This window comes from Salvelinus fontinalis, chromosome 22, assembly GCF_029448725.1.
Source record: "Salvelinus fontinalis isolate EN_2023a chromosome 22, ASM2944872v1, whole genome shotgun sequence".
NCBI lineage: Eukaryota > Metazoa > Chordata > Actinopteri > Salmoniformes > Salmonidae > Salvelinus > Salvelinus fontinalis.
In genome coordinates, this window is record NC_074686.1 from 17,909,421 (window position 1) to 17,929,211 (window position 19,791).

The 19,791-nt window shown below is 38.5% G+C and overlaps 22 non-coding genes across 22 annotated transcripts; all 22 read right to left on the reverse strand.

Annotated features, from left to right (window-relative positions):
- Nucleotides 1–3: 3 nt before the first annotated feature.
- Nucleotides 4–86, reverse strand: trnal-uaa (transfer RNA leucine (anticodon UAA)). The gene has a single exon. It is a non-coding gene; the product is annotated as a tRNA-Leu (tRNA).
- Nucleotides 87–816: 730 nt separating this feature from the next.
- Nucleotides 817–899, reverse strand: trnal-uaa (transfer RNA leucine (anticodon UAA)). Its single transcript has one exon. It is a non-coding gene; the product is annotated as a tRNA-Leu (tRNA).
- Nucleotides 900–2,427: 1,528 nt separating this feature from the next.
- trnal-uaa (transfer RNA leucine (anticodon UAA)) lies at nt 2,428–2,510 on the reverse strand. Its single transcript has one exon. It is a non-coding gene; the product is annotated as a tRNA-Leu (tRNA).
- Nucleotides 2,511–3,237: 727 nt separating this feature from the next.
- Nucleotides 3,238–3,320, reverse strand: trnal-uaa (transfer RNA leucine (anticodon UAA)). The gene has a single exon. It is a non-coding gene; the product is annotated as a tRNA-Leu (tRNA).
- A 730-nt stretch (nt 3,321–4,050) lies between these two features.
- On the reverse strand, nt 4,051–4,133 carry trnal-uaa (transfer RNA leucine (anticodon UAA)). The gene has a single exon. It is a non-coding gene; the product is annotated as a tRNA-Leu (tRNA).
- A 730-nt stretch (nt 4,134–4,863) lies between these two features.
- Nucleotides 4,864–4,946, reverse strand: trnal-uaa (transfer RNA leucine (anticodon UAA)). Its single transcript has one exon. It is a non-coding gene; the product is annotated as a tRNA-Leu (tRNA).
- Nucleotides 4,947–5,674: 728 nt separating this feature from the next.
- trnal-uaa (transfer RNA leucine (anticodon UAA)) lies at nt 5,675–5,757 on the reverse strand. Its single transcript has one exon. It is a non-coding gene; the product is annotated as a tRNA-Leu (tRNA).
- A 730-nt stretch (nt 5,758–6,487) lies between these two features.
- Nucleotides 6,488–6,570, reverse strand: trnal-uaa (transfer RNA leucine (anticodon UAA)). Its single transcript has one exon. It is a non-coding gene; the product is annotated as a tRNA-Leu (tRNA).
- Nucleotides 6,571–7,300: 730 nt separating this feature from the next.
- On the reverse strand, nt 7,301–7,383 carry trnal-uaa (transfer RNA leucine (anticodon UAA)). The gene has a single exon. It is a non-coding gene; the product is annotated as a tRNA-Leu (tRNA).
- Nucleotides 7,384–8,110: 727 nt separating this feature from the next.
- Nucleotides 8,111–8,193, reverse strand: trnal-uaa (transfer RNA leucine (anticodon UAA)). Its single transcript has one exon. It is a non-coding gene; the product is annotated as a tRNA-Leu (tRNA).
- A 726-nt stretch (nt 8,194–8,919) lies between these two features.
- trnal-uaa (transfer RNA leucine (anticodon UAA)) lies at nt 8,920–9,002 on the reverse strand. The gene has a single exon. It is a non-coding gene; the product is annotated as a tRNA-Leu (tRNA).
- A 726-nt stretch (nt 9,003–9,728) lies between these two features.
- On the reverse strand, nt 9,729–9,811 carry trnal-uaa (transfer RNA leucine (anticodon UAA)). Its single transcript has one exon. It is a non-coding gene; the product is annotated as a tRNA-Leu (tRNA).
- A 726-nt stretch (nt 9,812–10,537) lies between these two features.
- On the reverse strand, nt 10,538–10,620 carry trnal-uaa (transfer RNA leucine (anticodon UAA)). The gene has a single exon. It is a non-coding gene; the product is annotated as a tRNA-Leu (tRNA).
- Nucleotides 10,621–11,346: 726 nt separating this feature from the next.
- Nucleotides 11,347–11,429, reverse strand: trnal-uaa (transfer RNA leucine (anticodon UAA)). The gene has a single exon. It is a non-coding gene; the product is annotated as a tRNA-Leu (tRNA).
- Nucleotides 11,430–12,968: 1,539 nt separating this feature from the next.
- trnal-uaa (transfer RNA leucine (anticodon UAA)) lies at nt 12,969–13,051 on the reverse strand. The gene has a single exon. It is a non-coding gene; the product is annotated as a tRNA-Leu (tRNA).
- Nucleotides 13,052–13,781: 730 nt separating this feature from the next.
- On the reverse strand, nt 13,782–13,864 carry trnal-uaa (transfer RNA leucine (anticodon UAA)). Its single transcript has one exon. It is a non-coding gene; the product is annotated as a tRNA-Leu (tRNA).
- A 727-nt stretch (nt 13,865–14,591) lies between these two features.
- trnal-uaa (transfer RNA leucine (anticodon UAA)) lies at nt 14,592–14,674 on the reverse strand. The gene has a single exon. It is a non-coding gene; the product is annotated as a tRNA-Leu (tRNA).
- Nucleotides 14,675–15,404: 730 nt separating this feature from the next.
- trnal-uaa (transfer RNA leucine (anticodon UAA)) lies at nt 15,405–15,487 on the reverse strand. The gene has a single exon. It is a non-coding gene; the product is annotated as a tRNA-Leu (tRNA).
- A 729-nt stretch (nt 15,488–16,216) lies between these two features.
- On the reverse strand, nt 16,217–16,299 carry trnal-uaa (transfer RNA leucine (anticodon UAA)). Its single transcript has one exon. It is a non-coding gene; the product is annotated as a tRNA-Leu (tRNA).
- A 729-nt stretch (nt 16,300–17,028) lies between these two features.
- trnal-uaa (transfer RNA leucine (anticodon UAA)) lies at nt 17,029–17,111 on the reverse strand. Its single transcript has one exon. It is a non-coding gene; the product is annotated as a tRNA-Leu (tRNA).
- A 1,233-nt stretch (nt 17,112–18,344) lies between these two features.
- trnal-uaa (transfer RNA leucine (anticodon UAA)) lies at nt 18,345–18,427 on the reverse strand. The gene has a single exon. It is a non-coding gene; the product is annotated as a tRNA-Leu (tRNA).
- A 726-nt stretch (nt 18,428–19,153) lies between these two features.
- On the reverse strand, nt 19,154–19,236 carry trnal-uaa (transfer RNA leucine (anticodon UAA)). The gene has a single exon. It is a non-coding gene; the product is annotated as a tRNA-Leu (tRNA).
- Nucleotides 19,237–19,791: the final 555 nt, after the last annotated feature.

Sequence of the window (19,791 nt, forward strand, 5' to 3'; positions counted from 1 at the left end):
TACTACCAGGAGTGGGGTTCGAACCCACGAGGACATATGTCCATTGGATCTTAAGTCCAACGCCTTAACCTCTCGGCCATCCTGGTGTAAGTAAACTATCATCAAGAGCCCAGTGAAATTGGAATGAGGAGCACACAGTCAGTTCTTTTGGCTTTGATCCAGACAATATGTAAATGAAACTTGATTACATCCAAATCAAACATTCTAACAGATGTAGATTTCGAACCAACAAGGACATTTTAATATCGATCATGAGTCTAACGCCTTAAACACAGTGCCATCCAGGTGTTTCTAAAAGATTAACAAGAGCTGAGTCAAAGATGGAAGAACTTGTCATAGTCATTTCTTTCAGATTTGATCCACGCTAAATGTAAATGAGTGAAATGAGGGTTGATTACATCCTAAGGAAGCTTTTTCCAGGAATGGGGTTGGTACCCACAAAAACATACTGTTCGTCAGATTTTTATTCCAGCAGTCTAAACCACAAAGCCATCCTGGTGTAAGTAAAGTATCATCAAGAGCCCAGTGAAATTGGAATGAGGAGCACACAGTCAGTTCTTTTGGCTTTGAGCCAGACAATATCTAAACGAGACTTGTTGACATCCAAATCAAACTTAATACAAGAACGGGGTTTCGAAGCAAGAAGAATGATACTTAAGTTGATAATGACTCTAACACCTTAATAACCACTCAGCCATCTTTTGTGTTTATAAAGGATCAACACTTGCTTAGTCAAGGCGGAATAAGGGGAACAAAGTCAATTCTTTCACCTTTGATAGAAAACAATTGATAACATCCAAATCAAAGATAAACTACTACCAGGAGTGGGGTTCGAACCCACGAGGACATATGTCCATTTGATCTTAAGTCCAACGCCTTAACGTCTCGGCCATCCTGGTGTAAAGAACATGAAATCGAGTGCCCAGTCAAAATGGAATAAGGAGCACACAGTCAGATCTTTTGGCTTTGATCCAGACAATATGTAAATGAAACTTGATTACATCCAAATCAAACATTCTAACAGATGTAGGTTTCGAACCAACAAGGACATTTTAATATCGATCATGAGTCTAATGCCTTAAACACACTGCCATCCAGGTGTTTCTAAATGATTAACAAGAGCTGAGTCAAAAGATGGAAGAACTTGTCATAGTCATTTCTTTCAGATTTGATCCACGCTAAATGTAAATGAGTGAAATGAGGGTTGATTACATCCTAAGTAAGCTTTTTCCAGGAATAGGGTTGGTACCCACAAAAACATACTGTTCGTCAGATTTTTATTCCAACAGTCTAAACAACTCAGCCATCCTGGTGTAAGTAAAGTATCATCAAGAGCCCAGTGAAATTGGAGTGAGGAGCACACAGTCAGTTCTTTTGGCTTTGAGCCAGACAATATCTAAACGAGACTTGTTGACATCCAAATCAAACTTAATACAAGAACGGGGTTTCGAAGCAAGAAGAATAATAATTAAGTTGATAATGACTCTAACACCTTAACCACTCAACCATCTTTTGTGTTTATAAAGGATAAACACTTGCTTAGTCCAGGCGGAATAAGGGGAACAAAGTCAATTCTTTCAGCTTTGATCCAAACAATTGATAACATCCAAATCAAAGATAATCTTCGAACAGGAGTGGGGTTCGAACCCACGAGGACATATGTCCATTGGATCTTAAGTTTAACCTCTCGGCCATCCTGGTGTAAAGAACATGAAATCGAGTGCCCAGTCAAAATGGAATAAGGAGCACATAGTCAGCTCTTTTGGCTTTGATCCAGACAATATGTAAATGAAACTTGATTACATCCAAATCAAACATTCTAACAGATGTAGATTTCGAACAAACAAGGACATTTTAATATCGATCATGAGTCTAACGCCTTAAACACAGTGCCATCCAGGTGTTTCTAAAAGATTAACAAGAGCTGAGTCAAAGATGGAAGAACTTGTCATAGTCATTTCTTTCAGATTTGATCCACGCTAAATGTAAATAAGTGAAATGAGGGTTGATTACATCCTAAGTAAGCTTTTTCCAGGAATGGGGTTGGTACCCACAAAAACATACTGTTCGTCAGATTTTTATTCCAGCAGACTAAACCACTCAGCCATCCTGGTGTAAGTAAAGTATCATCAAGAGCCCAGTGAAATTGGAGTGAGGAGCACACAGTCAGTTCTTTTGGAGTTGAGACAGACAATATCTAAACGAGACTTGTTGACATCCAAATCAAACTTAATACAAGAACGGGGTTTCGAAGCAAGAAGAATAATAATTAAGTTGATAATGACTCTAACACCTTAACCACTCAGCCATCTTTTGTGTTTATAAAGGATAAACACTTGCTTAGTCCAGGCGGAATAAGGGGAACAAAGTCAATTCTTTCAGCTTTGATCCAAACAATTGATAACATCCAAATCAAAGATAATCTTCTACCAGGAGTGGGGTTCGAACCAACGAGGACATATGTCCATTGGATCTTAAGTCCAACGCCTTAACCTCTCAGCCATCCTGGTGTAAAGAACATGAAATCGAGTGCCCAGTCAAAATGGAATAAGGAGCACACAGTCAGATCTTTTGGCTTTGATCCAGACAATATGTAAATGAAACTTGATTACATCCAAATCAATCATTCTAACAGATGTAGGTTTCGAACCAACAAGGACATTTTAATATCGATCATGAGTCTAATGCCTTAAACACACTGCCATCCAGGTGTTTCTAAATGATTAACAAGAGCTGAGTCAAAAATGGAAGAACTTGTCATAGTCATTTCTTTCAGATTTGATCCACGCTAAATGTAAATGAGTGAAATGAGGGTTGATTACATCCTAAGTAAGCTTTTTCCAGGAATAGGGTTGGTACCCACAAAAACATACTGTTCGTCAGATTTTTATTCCAACAGTCTAAACCACTCAGCCATCCTGGTGTAAGTAAAGTATCATCAAGAGCCCAGTGAAATTGGAATGAGGAGCACACAGTCAGTTCTTTTGGCTTTGAGCCAGACAATATCTAAACGAGACTTGTTGACATCCAAATCAAACTTAATACAAGAACGGGGTTTCGAAGCAAGAAGAATGATACTTAAGTTGATAATGACTCTAACACCTTAACCACTCAGCCATCTTTTGTGTTTATAAAGGCTAAACACTTGCTTAGTCAAGGCGGAATAATGGGAACAAAGTCAATTCTTTCAGCTTTGATAGAAAACAATTGATAACATCCAAATCAAAGATAAACTACTAGCAGGAGTGGGGTTTGAACCCAAGAGGACATATGTCCATTGGATCTTAAGTCCAACGCCTTAACCTCTCGGCCATCCTGGTGTAAAGAACATGAAATCGAGTGCCCAGTCAAAATGGAATAAGGAGCACACAGTCAGATCTTTTGGCTTTGATCCAGACAATATGTAAATGAAACTTGATTACATCCAAATCAAACATTCTAACAGATGTAGGTTTCGAACCAACAAGGACATTTTAATATCGATCATGAGTCTAATGCCTTAAACACACTGCCATCCAGGTGTTTCTAAATGATTAACAAGAGCTGAGTCAAAAATGGAAGAACTTGTCATAGTCATTTCTTTCAGATTTGATCCACGCTAAATGTAAATGAGTGAAATGAGGGTTGATTACATCCTAAGTAAGCTTTTTCCAGGAAAAGGGTTGGTACCCACAAAAACATACTGTTCGTCAGATTTTTATTCCAACAGTCTAAACCACTCAGCCATCCTGGTGTAAGTAAAGTATCATCAAGAGCCCAGTGAAATTGGAGTGAGGAGCACACAGTCAGTTCTTTTGGAGTTGAGCCAGACAATATCTAAACGAGACTTGTTGACATCCAAATCAAACTTAATACAAGAACGGGGTTTGGAAGCAAGAAGAATGATACTTAAGTTGATAATAACTCTAACACCTTAATAACCACTCAGCCATCTTTTGTGTTTATAAAGGATCAACACTTGCTTAGTCAAGGCGGAATAAGGGAAACAAAGTCAATTCTTTCAGCTTTGATAGAAAACAATTGATAACATCCAAATCAAAGATAAACTACTACCAGGAGTGGGGTTCGAACCCACGAGGACATATGTCCATTGGATCTTAAGTCCAACGCCTTAACCTCTCGGCCATCCTGGTGTAAGTAAACTATCATCAAGAGCCCAGTGAAATTGGAATGAGGAGCACACAGTCAGTTCTTTTGGCTTTGATCCAGACAATATGTAAATGAAACTTGATTACATCCAAATCAAACATTCTAACAGATGTAGATTTCGAACCAACAAGGACATTTTAATATCGATCATGAGTCTAACGCCTTAAACACAGTGCCATCCAGGTGTTTCTAAAAGATTAACAAGAGCTGAGTCAAAGATGGAAGAACTTGTCATAGTCATTTCTTTCAGATTTGATCCACGCTAAATGTAAATGAGTGAAATGAGGGTTGATTACATCCTAAGGAAGCTTTTTCCAGGAATGGGGTTGGTACCCACAAAAACATACTGTTCGTCAGATTTTTATTCCATCAGTCTAAACCACAAAGCCATCCTGGTGTAAGTAAAGTATCATCAAGAGCCCAGTGAAATTGGAATGAGGAGCACACAGTCAGTTCTTTTGGCTTTGAGCCAGACAATATCTAAACGAGACTTGTTGACATCCAAATCAAACTTAATACAAGAACGGGGTTTCGAAGCAAGAAGAATGATACTTAAGTTGATAATGACTCTAACACCTTAATAACCACTCAGCCATCTTTTGTGTTTATAAAGGATCAACACTTGCTTAGTCAAGGCGGAATAAGGGGAACAAAGTCAATTCTTTCACCTTTGATAGAAAACAATTGATAACATCCAAATCAAAGATAAACTACTACCAGGAGTGGGGTTCGAACCCACGAGGACATATGTCCATTTGATCTTAAGTCCAACGCCTTAACGTCTCGGCCATCCTGGTGTAAAGAACATGAAATCGAGTGCCCAGTCAAAATGGAATAAGGAGCACACAGTCAGATCTTTTGGCTTTGATCCAGACAATATGTAAATGAAACTTGATTACATCCAAATCAAACATTCTAACAGATGTAGGTTTCGAACCAACAAGGACATTTTAATATCGATCATGAGTCTAATGCCTTAAACACACTGCCATCCAGGTGTTTCTAAATGATTAACAAGAGCTGAGTCAAAAGATGGAAGAACTTGTCATAGTCATTTCTTTCAGATTTGATCCACGCTAAATGTAAATGAGTGAAATGAGGGTTGATTACATCCTAAGTAAGCTTTTTCCAGGAATAGGGTTGGTACCCACAAAAACATACTGTTCGTCAGATTTTTATTCCAACAGTCTAAACCACTCAGCCATCCTGGTGTAAGTAAAGTATCATCAAGAGCCCAGTGAAATTGGAATGAGGAGCACACAGTCAGTTCTTTTGGCTTTGAGCCAGACAATATCTAAACGAGACTTGTTGACATCCAAATCAAACTTAATACAAGAACGGGGTTTCGAAGCAAGAAGAATGATACTTAAGTTGATAATGACTCTAACACCTTAACCACTCAGCCATCTTTTGTGTTTATAAAGGCTAAACACTTGCTTAGTCAAGGCGGAATAATGGGAACAAAGTCAATTCTTTCAGCTTTGATAGAAAACAATTGATAACATCCAAATCAAAGATAAACTACTAGCAGGAGTGGGGTTTGAACCCAAGAGGACATATGTCCATTGGATCTTAAGTCCAACGCCTTAACCTCTCGGCCATCCTGGTGTAAAGAACATGAAATCGAGTGCCCAGTCAAAATGGAATAAGGAGCACACAGTCAGATCTTTTGGCTTTGATCCAGACAATATGTAAATGAAACTTGATTACATCCAAATCAAACATTCTAACAGATGTAGGTTTCGAACCAACAAGGACATTTTAATATCGATCATGAGTCTAATGCCTTAAACACACTGCCATCCAGGTGTTTCTAAATGATTAACAAGAGCTGAGTCAAAAATGGAAGAACTTGTCATAGTCATTTCTTTCAGATTTGATCCACGCTAAATGTAAATGAGTGAAATGAGGGTTGATTACATCCTAAGTAAGCTTTTTCCAGGAAAAGGGTTGGTACCCACAAAAACATACTGTTCGTCAGATTTTTATTCCAACAGTCTAAACCACTCAGCCATCCTGGTGTAAGTAAAGTATCATCAAGAGCCCAGTGAAATTGGAGTGAGGAGCACACAGTCAGTTCTTTTGGAGTTGAGCCAGACAATATCTAAACGAGACTTGTTGACATCCAAATCAAACTTAATACAAGAACGGGGTTTGGAAGCAAGAAGAATGATACTTAAGTTGATAATAACTCTAACACCTTAATAACCACTCAGCCATCTTTTGTGTTTATAAAGGATCAACACTTGCTTAGTCAAGGCGGAATAAGGGAAACAAAGTCAATTCTTTCAGCTTTGATAGAAAACAATTGATAACATCCAAATCAAAGATAAACTACTACCAGGAGTGGGGTTCGAACCCACGAGGACATATGTCCATTGGATCTTAAGTCCAACGCCTTAACCTCTCGGCCATCCTGGTGTAAGTAAACTATCATCAAGAGCCCAGTGAAATTGGAATGAGGAGCACACAGTCAGTTCTTTTGGCTTTGATCCAGACAATATGTAAATGAAACTTGATTACATCCAAATCAAACATTCTAACAGATGTAGATTTCGAACCAACAAGGACATTTTAATATCGATCATGAGTCTAACGCCTTAAACACAGTGCCATCCAGGTGTTTCTAAAAGATTAACAAGAGCTGAGTCAAAGATGGAAGAACTTGTCATAGTCATTTCTTTCAGATTTGATCCACGCTAAATGTAAATGAGTGAAATGAGGGTTGATTACATCCTAAGGAAGCTTTTTCCAGGAATGGGGTTGGTACCCACAAAAACATACTGTTCGTCAGATTTTTATTCCAGCAGTCTAAACCACAAAGCCATCCTGGTGTAAGTAAAGTATCATCAAGAGCCCAGTGAAATTGGAATGAGGAGCACACAGTCAGTTCTTTTGGCTTTGAGCCAGACAATATCTAAACGAGACTTGTTGACATCCAAATCAAACTTAATACAAGAACGGGGTTTCGAAGCAAGAAGAATGATACTTAAGTTGATAATGACTCTAACACCTTAATAACCACTCAGCCATCTTTTGTGTTTATAAAGGATCAACACTTGCTTAGTCAAGGCGGAATAAGGGGAACAAAGTCAATTCTTTCACCTTTGATAGAAAACAATTGATAACATCCAAATCAAAGATAAACTACTACCAGGAGTGGGGTTCGAACCCACGAGGACATATGTCCATTTGATCTTAAGTCCAACGCCTTAACGTCTCGGCCATCCTGGTGTAAAGAACATGAAATCGAGTGCCCAGTCAAAATGGAATAAGGAGCACACAGTCAGATCTTTTGGCTTTGATCCAGACAATATGTAAATGAAACTTGATTACATCCAAATCAAACATTCTAACAGATGTAGGTTTCGAACCAACAAGGACATTTTAATATCGATCATGAGTCTAATGCCTTAAACACACTGCCATCCAGGTGTTTCTAAATGATTAACAAGAGCTGAGTCAAAAGATGGAAGAACTTGTCATAGTCATTTCTTTCAGATTTGATCCACGCTAAATGTAAATGAGTGAAATGAGGGTTGATTACATCCTAAGTAAGCTTTTTCCAGGAATAGGGTTGGTACCCACAAAAACATACTGTTCGTCAGATTTTTATTCCAACAGTCTAAACAACTCAGCCATCCTGGTGTAAGTAAAGTATCATCAAGAGCCCAGTGAAATTGGAGTGAGGAGCACACAGTCAGTTCTTTTGGCTTTGAGCCAGACAATATCTAAACGAGACTTGTTGACATCCAAATCAAACTTAATACAAGAACGGGGTTTCGAAGCAAGAAGAATAATAATTAAGTTGATAATGACTCTAACACCTTAACCACTCAACCATCTTTTGTGTTTATAAAGGATAAACACTTGCTTAGTCCAGGCGGAATAAGGGGAACAAAGTCAATTCTTTCAGCTTTGATCCAAACAATTGATAACATCCAAATCAAAGATAATCTTCTACCAGGAGTGGGGTTCGAACCCACGAGGACATATGTCCATTGGATCTTAAGTCCAACGCCTTAACCTCTCGGCCATCCTGGTGTAAAGAACATGAAATCGAGTGCCCAGTCAAAATGGAATAAGGAGCACATAGTCAGCTCTTTTGGCTTTGATCCAGACAATATGTAAATGAAACTTGATTACATCCAAATCAAACATTCTAACAGATGTAGATTTCGAACCAACAAGGACATTTTAATATCGATCATGAGTCTAACGCCTTAAACACAGTGCCATCCAGGTGTTTCTAAAAGATTAACAAGAGCTGAGTCAAAGATGGAAGAACTTGTCATAGTCATTTCTTTCAGATTTGATCCACGCTAAATGTAAATGAGTGAAATGAGGGTTGATTACATCCTAAGTAAGCTTTTTCCAGGAATGGGGTTGGTACCCACAAAAACATACTGTTCGTCAGATTTTTATTCCAGCAGTCTAAACCACAAAGCCATCCTGGTGTAAGTAAAGTATCATCAAGAGCCCAGTGAAATTGGAATGAGGAGCACACAGTCAGTTCTTTTGGCTTTGAGCCAGACAATATCTAAACGAGACTTGTTGACATCCAAATCAAACTTAATACAAGAACGGGGTTTCGAAGCAAGAAGAATAATAATTAAGTTGATAATGACTCTAACACCTTAACCACTCAACCATCTTTTGTGTTTATAAAGGATAAACACTTCCTTAGTCAAGGCGGAATAAGGGGAACAAAGTCAATTCTTTCAGCTTTGATCCAAACAATTGATAAGATCAAAATTAAAGATAATCTTCTACCAGGAGTGGGGTTCGAACCCACGAGGACATATGTCCATTGGATCTTAAGTCCAACGCCTTAACTTCTCGGCCATCCTGGTGTAAAGAACATGAAATCGAGTGCCCAGTCAAAATGGAATAAGGAGCACACAGTCAGATCTTTTGGCTTTGATCCAGACAATATGTAAATGAAACTTGATTACATCCAAATCAATCATTCTAACAGATGTAGGTTTCGAACCAACAAGGACATTTTAATATCGATCATGAGTCTAATGCCTTAAACACACTGCCATCCAGGTGTTTCTAAATGATTAACAAGAGCTGAGTCAAAAATGGAAGAACATGTCATAGTCATTTCTTTCAGATTTGATCCATGCTAAATGTAAATGAGTGAAATGAGGGTTGATTACATCCTAAGTAAGCTTTTTCCAGGAATAGGGTTGGTACCCACAAAAACATACTGTTCGTCAGATTTTTATTCCAACAGTCTAGACAACTCAGCCATCCTGGTGTAAGTAAAGTATCATCAAGAGCCCAGTGAAATTGGAGTGAGGAGCACACAGTCAGTTCTTTTGGCTTTGAGCCAGACAATATCTAAACGAGACTTGTTGACATCCAAATCAAACTTAATACAAGAACGGGGTTTCGAAGCAAGAAGAATAATAATTAAGTTGATAATGACTCTAACACCTTAACCACTCAACCATCTTTTGTGTTTATAAAGGATAAACACTTGCTTAGTCAAGGCGGAATAAGGGGAACAAAGTCAATTCTTTCAGCTTTGATCCAAACAATTGATAACATCCAACTCAAAGATAATCTTCTACCAGGAGTGGGGTTCGAACCCACGAGGACATATGTCCATTGGATCTTAAGTCCAACGCCTTAACCTCTCGGCTATCCTGGTGTAAAGAACATGAAATCGAGTGCCCAGTCAAAATGGAATAAGGAGCACATAGTCAGCTCTTTTGGCTTTGATCCAGACAATATGTAAATGAAACTTGATTACATCCAAATCAAACATTCTAACAGATGTAGATTTCGAACCAACAAGGACATTTTAATATCGATCATGAGTCTAACGCCTTAAACACAGTGCCATCCAGGTGTTTCTAAAAGATTAACAAGAGCTGAGTCAAAGATGGAAGAACTTGTCATAGTCATTTCTTTCAGATTTGATCCACGCTAAATGTAAATGAGTGAAATGAGGGTTGATTACATCCTAAGGAAGCTTTTTCCAGGAATGGGGTTGGTACCCACAAAAACATACTGTTCGTCAGATTTTTATTCCAGCAGTCTAAACCACAAAGCCATCCTGGTGTAAGTAAAGTATCATCAAGAGCCCAGTGAAATTGGAATGAGGAGCACACAGTCAGTTCTTTTGGCTTTGAGCCAGACAATATCTAAACGAGACTTGTTGACATCCAAATCAAACTTAATACAAGAACGGGGTTTCGAAGCAAGAAGAATAATAATTAAGTTGATAATGACTCTAACACCTTAACCACTCAACCATCTTTTGTGTTTATAAAGGATAAACACTTGCTTAGTCAAGGCGGAATAAGGGGAACAAAGTCAATTCTTTCAGCTTTGATCCAAACAATTGATAACATCCAAATCAAAGATAATCTTCTACCAGGAGTGGGGTTCGAACCCACGAGAACATATGTCCATTGGATCTTAAGTCCAACGCCTTAACCTCTCGGCCATCCTGGTGTAAAGAACATGAAATCGAGTGCCCAGTCAAAATGGAATAAGGAGCACACAGTCAGATCTTTTGGCTTTGATCCAGACAATATGTAAATGAAACTTGATTACGTCCAAATCAAACATTCTAACAGATGTAGGTTTCGAACCAACAAGGACATTTTAATATCGATCATGAGTCTAATGCCTTAAACACACTGCCATCCAGGTGTTTCTAAATGATTAACAAGAGCTGAGTCAAAAATGGAAGAACTTGTCATAGTCATTTCTTTCAGATTTGATCCACGCTAAATGTAAATGAGTGAAATGAGGGTTGATTACATCCTAAGTAAGCTTTTTCCAGGAATAGGGTTGGTACCCACAAAAACATACTGTTCGTCAGATTTTTATTCCAACAGTCTAAACCACAAAGCCATCCTGGTGTAAGTAAAGTATCATCAAGAGCCCAGTGAAATTGGAATGAGGAGCACACAGTCAGTTCTTTTGGCTTTGAGCCAGACAATATCTAAACGAGACTTGTTGACATCCAAATCAAACTTAATACAAGAACGGGGTTTCGAAGCAAGAAGAATAATAATTAAGTTGATAATGACTCTAACACCTTAACCACTCAACCATCTTTTGTGTTTATAAAGGATAAACACTTCCTTAGTCAAGGCGGAATAAGGGGAACAAAGTCAATTCTTTCAGCTTTGATCCAAACAATTGATAAGATCCAAATCAAAGATAATCTTCTACCAGGAGTGGGGTTCGAACCCACGAGGACATATGTCCATTGGATCTTAAGTCCAACGCCTTAACCTCTCGGCCATCCTGGTGTAAAGAACATGAAATCGAGTGCCCAGTCAAAATGGAATAAGGAGCACACAGTCAGATCTTTTGGCTTTGATCCAGACAATATGTAAATGAAACTTGATTACATCCAAATCAATCATTCTAACAGATGTAGGTTTCGAACCAACAAGGACATTTTAATATCGATCATGAGTCTAATGCCTTAAACACACTGCCATCCAGGTGTTTCTAAATGATTAACAAGAGCTGAGTCAAAAATGGAAGAACTTGTCATAGTCATTTCTTTCAGATTTGATCCACGCTAAATGTAAATGAGTGAAATGAGGGTTGATTACATCCTAAGTAAGCTATTTCCAGGAATAGGGTTGGTACCCACAAAAACATACTGTTCGTCAGATTTTTATTCCAACAGTCTAAACCACTCAGCCATCCTGGTGTAAGTAAAGTATCATCAAGAGCCCAGTGAAATTGGAGTGAGGAGCACACAGTCAGTTCTTTTGGCGTTGAGCCAGACAATATCTAAACGAGACTTGTTGACATCCAAATCAAACTTAATACAAGAACGGGGTTTCGAAGCAAGAAGAATAATTATTAAGTTGATAATGACTCTAACACCTTAATAACCACTCAGCCATCTTTTGTGTTTATAAAGGATCAACACTTGCTTAGTCAAGGCGGAATAAGGGGAACAAAGTCAATTCTTTCAGCTTTGATAGAAAACAATTGATAACATCCAAATCAAAGATAAACTACTACCAGGAGTGGGGTTCGAACCCTCGAGGACATATGTCCATTTGATCTTAAGTCCAACGCCTTAACCTCTCTGCCATCCTGGTGTAAAGAACATGAAATCGAGTGCCCAGTCAAAATGGAATAAGGAGCACATAGTCAGCTCTTTTGGCTTTGATCCAGACAATATGTAAATGAAACTTGATTACATCCAAATCAAACATTCTAACAGATGTAGATTTCGAACCAACAAGGACATTTTAATATCGATCATGAGTCTAACGCCTTAAACACAGTGCCATCCTGGTGTTTCTAAAAGATTAACAAGAGCTGAGTCAAAGATGGAAGAACTTGTCATAGTCATTTCTTTCAGATTTGATCCACGCTAAATGTAAATGAGTGAAATGAGGGTTGATTACATCCTAAGTAAGCTTTTTCCAGGAATGGGGTTGGTACCCACAAAAACATACTGTTCGTCAGATTTTTATTCCAGCAGTCTAAACCACAAAGCCATCCTGGTGTAAGTAAAGTATCATCAAGAGCCCAGTGAAATTGGAATGAGGAGCACACAGTCAGTTCTTTTGGCTTTGAGCCAGACAATATCTAAACGAGACTTGTTGACATCCAAATCAAACTTAATACAAGAACGGGGTTTCGAAGCAAGAAGAATAATAATTAAGTTGATAATGACTCTAACACCTTAACCACTCAGCCATCTTTTGTGTTTATAAAGGATAAACACTTGCTTAGTCAAGGCGGAATAAGGGGAACAAAGTCAATTCTTTCAGCTTTGATCCAAACAATTGATAACATCCAAATCAAAGATAAACTTCTACCAGGAGTGGGGTTCGAACCCACGAGGACATATGTCCATTGGATTTTAAGTCCAACGCCTTACCCTCTCGGCCATCCTGGTGTAAAGAACATGAAATCGAGTGCCCAGTCAAAATGGAATAAGGAGCACACAGTCAGATCTTTTGGCTTTGATCCAGACAATATGTAAATGAAACTTGATTACATCCAAATCAAACATTCTAACAGATGTAGGTTTCGAACCAACAAGGACATTTTAATATCGATCATGAGTCTAATGCCTTAAACACACTGCCATCCAGGTGTTTCTAAATGATTAACAAGAGCTGAGTCAAAAATGGAAGAACTTGTCATAGTCATTTCTTTCAGATTTGATCCACGCTAAATGTAAATGAGTGAAATGAGGGTTGATTACATCCTAAGTAAGCTTTTTCCAGGAATGGGGTTGGTACCCACAAAAACATACTGTTCGTCAGATTTTTATTCCAACAGTCTAAACAACTCAGCCATCCTGGTGTAAGTAAAGTATCATCAAGAGCCCAGTGAAATTGGAGTGAGGAGCACACAGTCAGTTCTTTTGGAGTTGAGCCAGACAATATCTAAACGAGACTTGTTGACATCCAAATCAAACTTAATACAAGAACGGGGTTTCGAAGCAAGAAGAATGATACTTAAGTTGTTAATGACTCTAACACCTTAATAACCACTCAGCCATCTTTTGTGTTTATAAAGGATCAACACTTGCTTAGTCAAGGCGGAATAAGGGGAACAAAGTCAATTCTTTCAGCTTTGATAGAAAACAATTGATAACATCCAAATCAAAGATAAACTACTACCAGGAGTGGGGTTCGAACCCACGAGGACAAATGTCCATTGGATCTTAAGTCCAACGCCTTAACCTCTCGGCCATCCTGGTGTAAAGAACATGAAATCGAGTGCCCAGTCAAAATGGAATAAGGAGCACATAGTCAGCTCTTTTGGCTTTGATCCAGACAATATGTAAATGAAACTTGATTACATCCAAATCAAACATTCTAACAGATGTAGATTTCGAACCAACAAGGACATTTTAATATCGATCATGAGTCTAACGCCTTAAACACAGTGCAATCCAGGTGTTTCTAAAAGATTAACAAGAGCTGAGTCAAAGATGGAAGAACTTGTCATAGTCATTTCTTTCAGATTTGATCCACGCTAAATGTAAATGAGTGAAATGAGGGTTGATTACATCCTAAGGAAGCTTTTTCCAGGAATGGGGTTGGTACCCACAAAAGCATACTGTTCGTCAGATTTTTATTCCAGCAGTCTAAACCACAAAGCCATCCTGGTGTAAGTAAAGTATCATCAAGAGCCCAGTGAAATTGGAATGAGGAGCACACAGTCAGTTCTTTTGGCTTTGAGCCAGACAATATCTAAACGAGACTTGTTGACATCCAAATCAAACTTAATACAAGAACGGGGTTTCGAAGCAAGAAGAATAATAATTAAGTTGATAATGACTCTAACACCTTAACCACTCAGCCATCTTTTGTGTTTATAAAGGATAAACACTTGCTTAGTCCAGGCGGAATAATGGGAACAAAGTCAATTCTTTCAGCTTTGATAGAAAACAATTGATAACATCCAAATCAAAGATAAACTACTACCAGGAATGGTGTTTGAACCCACGAGGACATATGTCCATTGGATCTTAAGTCCAACGCCTTAACCTCTTGGCCATCCTGGTGTAAAGAACATGAAATCGAGTGCCCAGTCAAAATGGAATAAGGAGCACACAGTCAGATCTTTTGGCTTTGATCCAGACAATATGTAAATGAAACTTGATTACATCCAAATCAAACATTCTAACAGATGTAGGTTTCGAACCAACAAGGACATTTTAATATCGATCATGAGTCTAATGCCTTAAACACACTGCCATCCAGGTGTTTCTAAATGATTAACAAGAGCTGAGTCAAAAATGGAAGAACTTGTCATAGTCATTTCTTTCAGATTTGATCCACGCTAAATGTAAATGAGTGAAATGAGGGTTGATTACATCCTAAGTAAGCTTTTTCCAGGAATAGGGTTGGTACCCACAAAAACATACTGTTCGTCAGATTTTTATTCCAACAGTCTAAACCACTCAGCCATCCTGGTGTAAGTAAAGTATCATCAAGAGCCCAGTGAAATTGGAGTGAGGAGCACACAGTCAGTTCTTTTGGAGTTGAGCCAGACAATATCTAAACGAGACTTGTTGACATCCAAATCAAACTTAATACAAGAACGGGGTTTCGAAGCAAGAAGAATGATACTTAAGTTGATAATGACTCTAACACCTTAATAACCACTCAGCCATCTTTTGTGTTTATAAAGGATCAACACTTGCTTAGTCAAGGCGGAATAAGGGGAACAAAGTCAATTCTTTCAGCTTTGATAGAAAACAATTGATAACATCCAAATCAAAGATAATCTACTACCAGGAGTGGGGTTCGAACCCACGAGGACATATGTCCATTGGATCTTAAGTCCAACGCCTTAACCTCTCGGCCATCCTGGTGTAAAGAACATGAAATCGAGTGCCCAGTCAAAATGGAATAAGGATCACATAGTCAGCTCTTTTGGCTTTGATCCAGACAATATGTAAATGAAACTTGATTACATCCAAATCAAACATTCTAACAGATGTAGATTTCGAACCAACAAGGACATTTTAATATCGATCATGAGTCTAACGCCTTAAACACAGTGCCATCCAGGTGTTTCTAAAAGATTAACAAGAGCTGAGTCAAAGATGGAAGAACTTGTCACAGTCATTTCTTTCAGATTTGATCCACGCTAAATGTAAATGAGTGAAATGAGGGTTGATTACATCCTAAGTAAGCTTTTTCCAGGAATAGGGTTGGTACCCACAAAAACATACTGTTCGTCAGATTTTTATTCCAGCAGTCTAAACCACAAAGCCATCCTGGTGTAAGTAAAGTATCATCAAGAGCCCAGTGAAATTGGAATGAGGAGCACACAGTCAGTTCTTTTGGCTTTGAGCCAGACAATATCTAAACGAGACTTGTTGACATCCAAATCAAACTTAATACAAGAACGGGGTTTCGAAGCAAGAAGAATAATAATTAAGTTGATAATGACTCTAACACCTTAATAACCACTCAGCCATCTTTTGTGTTTATAAAGGATAAACAAGTGCTTAGTCAAGGCGGAATAAGGGGAACAAAGTCAATTCTTTCAGCTTTGATCCAAACAATTGATAACATCCAAATCAAAGATAAACTTCTACCAGGAGCGGGGTTCGAACCCACGAGGACATATGTCCATTGGATCTTAAGTCCAACGCCTTAACCTCTCGGCCATCCTGGTGTAAAGAACATGAAATCGAGTGCCCAGTCAAAATGGAATAAGGAGCACACAGTCAGATCTTTTGGCTTTGATCCAGACAATATGTAAATGAAACTTGATTACATCCAAATCAAACATTCTAACAGATGTAGGTTTCGAACAAACAAGGACATTTTAATTTCGATCATGAGTCTAACGCCTTAAACACAGTGCCATCCAGGTGTTTCTAGAAGATTAACAAGAGCTGAGTCAAAGATGGAAGAGCTTGTCATAGTCATTTCTTTCAGATTTGATCCACGCTAAATGTAAATGAGTGAAATGAGGGTTGATTACATCCTAAGTAAGCTTTTTCCAGGAATGGGGTTGGTACCCACAAAAACATACTGTTCGTCAGATTTTTATTCCAGCAGTCTAAACCACTCAGCCATCCTGGTGTAAGTAAAGTATCATCAAGAGCCCAGTGAAATTGGAATGAGGAGCACACAGTCAGTTCTTTTGGCGTTGAGCCAGACATTATCTAAACGAGACTTGTTGACATCCAAATCAAACTTAATACTAGAACGGGGTTTCGAAGCAAGAAGAATGATACTTAAGTTGATAATGACTCTAACACCTTAATAACCACTCAGCCATCTTTTGTGTTTATAAAGGATAAACACTTGCTTAGTCAAGGCGGAATAAGGGGAACAAAGTCAATTCTTTCAGCTTTGATCCAAACAATTGATAACCTCCAAATCAAAGATAAACTTCTACCAGGAGCGGGGTTCGAACCCACGAGGACATATGTCCATTGGATCTTAAGTCCAACGCCTTAACCTCTCGGCCATCCTGGTGTAAAGAACATGAAATCGAGTGCCCAGTCAAAATGGAATAAGGAGCACACAGTCAGATCTTTTGGCTTTGATCCAGACGATATGTAAATGAAACTTGATTACATCCAAATCAATCATTCTAACAGATGTAGGTTTCGAACTGTTAGTAAAACGTTTACTGTTGACAGGAGAACAAGAGGAGACAATAGGACGAGGTGGATAATTTTATAATAAGGCCGTTTAATTACATGTAAAGATATCTTAGTAAAATCTTGCAGCAAGGCTCTTTCTGTCTGATTCTTATTGAATCGTCCGGAAAAGAGATAGTTTCAAGAACTGTACAGTATTATATAGACAACAAGCAAAGTAGGTAGATCTGTAAGTCTGGCCTTCCGATTGGTCGATCTGGGTCTTGGGTAGTCCTGAACAGGCCTGGTGGCCACATTCCATAGGTTCCTGAGATAGTTCTTTGTCCTGAGCTCCAAGCATGAGTTGTGTGTGTCTGTGTGATTGTCATGGGGGAGGGGAGTTGTGGGTGTTGTGTATATGTCTAATGAGTCCAGCATATGTCCAAGAGAAAGAGGGGGTGTGTATGTTGTGTCAACTATAGCTAATGTTGAGAAGTTGTTAAAACAAGTTACCAATATCTAATACAATTTCTTACAAATCAACAAGGACATTTTAATATCGATCATGAGTCTAATGCCTTAAACACACTGCCATCCAGGTGTTTCTAAAAGATTAACAAGAGCTGAGTCAAAAATGGAAGAACTTGTCATAGTCATTTCTTTCAGATTTGATCCACGCTAAATGTAAATGAGTGAAATGAGGGTTGATTGCATCCTAAGTAAGCTTTTTCCAGGAATGGGGTTGGTACCCACAAAAACATACTGTTCGTCAGATTGTTATTCCAACAGTCTAAACAACTCAGCCATCCTGGTGTAAGTAAAGTATCATCAAGAGCCCAGTGAAATTGGAATGAGGAGCACACAGTCAGTTCTTTTGGCTTTGAGCCAGACAATATCTAAACAAGACTTGTTGACATCCAAATCAAACTTAATACAAGAACGGGGTTTCGAAGCAAGAAGAATAATAATTAAGTTGATAATGACTCTAACACCTTAACCACTCAACCTTCTTTTGTGTTTATAAAGGATAAACACGTGCTTAGTCCAGGCGGAATAAGGGGAACAAAGTCAATTCTTTCAGCTTTGATCCAAACAATTGATAACATCCAAATCAAAGATAATCTTCTACCAGGAGTGGGGTTCGAACCCACGAGGACATATGTCCATTGGATCTTAAGTCCAACGCCTTAACCTCTCGGCCATCCTGGTGTAAAGAACATGAAATCGAGTGCCCAGTCAAAATGGAATAAGGATCACATAGTCAGCTCTTTTGGCTTTGATCCAGACAATATGTAAATGAAACTTGATTACATCCAAATCAAACATTCTAACAGATGTAGATTTCGAACCAACAAGGACATTTTAATATCGATCATGAGTCTAACGCCTTAAACACAGTGCCATCCAGGTGTTTCTAAAAGATTAACAAGAGCTGAGTCAAAGATGGAAGAACTTGTCACAGTCATTTCTTTCAGATTTGATCCACGCTAAATGTAAATGAGTGAAATGAGGGTTGATTACATCCTAAGTAAGCTTTTTCCAGGAATAGGGTTGGTACCCACAAAAACATACTGTTCGTCAGATTTTTATTCCAGCAGTCTAAACCACAAAGCCATCCTGGTGTAAGTAAAGTATCATCAAGAGCCCAGTGAAATTGGAATGAGGAGCACACAGTCAGTTCTTTTGGCTTTGAGCCAGACAATATCTAAACGAGACTTGTTGACATCCAAATCAAACTTAATACAAGAACGGGGTTTCGAAGCAAGAAGAATAATAATTAAGTTGATAATGACTCTAACACCTTAACCACTCAGCCATCTTTTGTGTTTATAAAGGATAAACACTTGCTTAGTCAAGGCGGAATAAGGGGAACAAAGTCAATTCTTTCAGCTTTGATCCAAACAATTGATAACATCCAAATCAAAGATAAACTACTACCAGGAATGGTGTTTGAACCCACGAGGACATATGTCCATTGGATCTTAAGTCCAACGCCTTAACCTCTTGGCCATCCTGGTGTAAAGAACATGAAATCGAGTGCCCAGTCAAAATGGAATAAGGAGCACACAGTCAGATCTTTTGGCTTTGATCCAGACAATATGTAAATGAAACTTGATTACATCCAAATCAAACATTCTAACAGATGTAGGTTTCGAACCAACAAGGACATTTTAATATCGATCATGAGTCTAATGCCTTAAACACACTGCCATCCAGGTGTTTCTAAATGATTAACAAGAGCTGAGTCAAAAATGGAAGAACTTGTCATAGTCATTTCTTTCAGATTTGATCCACGCTAAATGTAAATGAGTGAAATGAGGGTTGATTACATCCTAAGTAAGCTTTTTCCAGGAATAGGGTTGGTACCCACAAAAACATACTGTTCGTCAGATTTTTATTCCAACAGTCTAAACCACTCAGCCATCCTGGTGTAAGTAAAGTATCATCAAGAGCCCAGTGAAATTGGAGTGAGGAGCACACAGTCAGTTCTTTTGGAGTTGAGCCAGACAATATCTAAACGAGACTTGTTGACATCCAAATCAAACTTAATACATGAACGGGGTTTCGAAGCA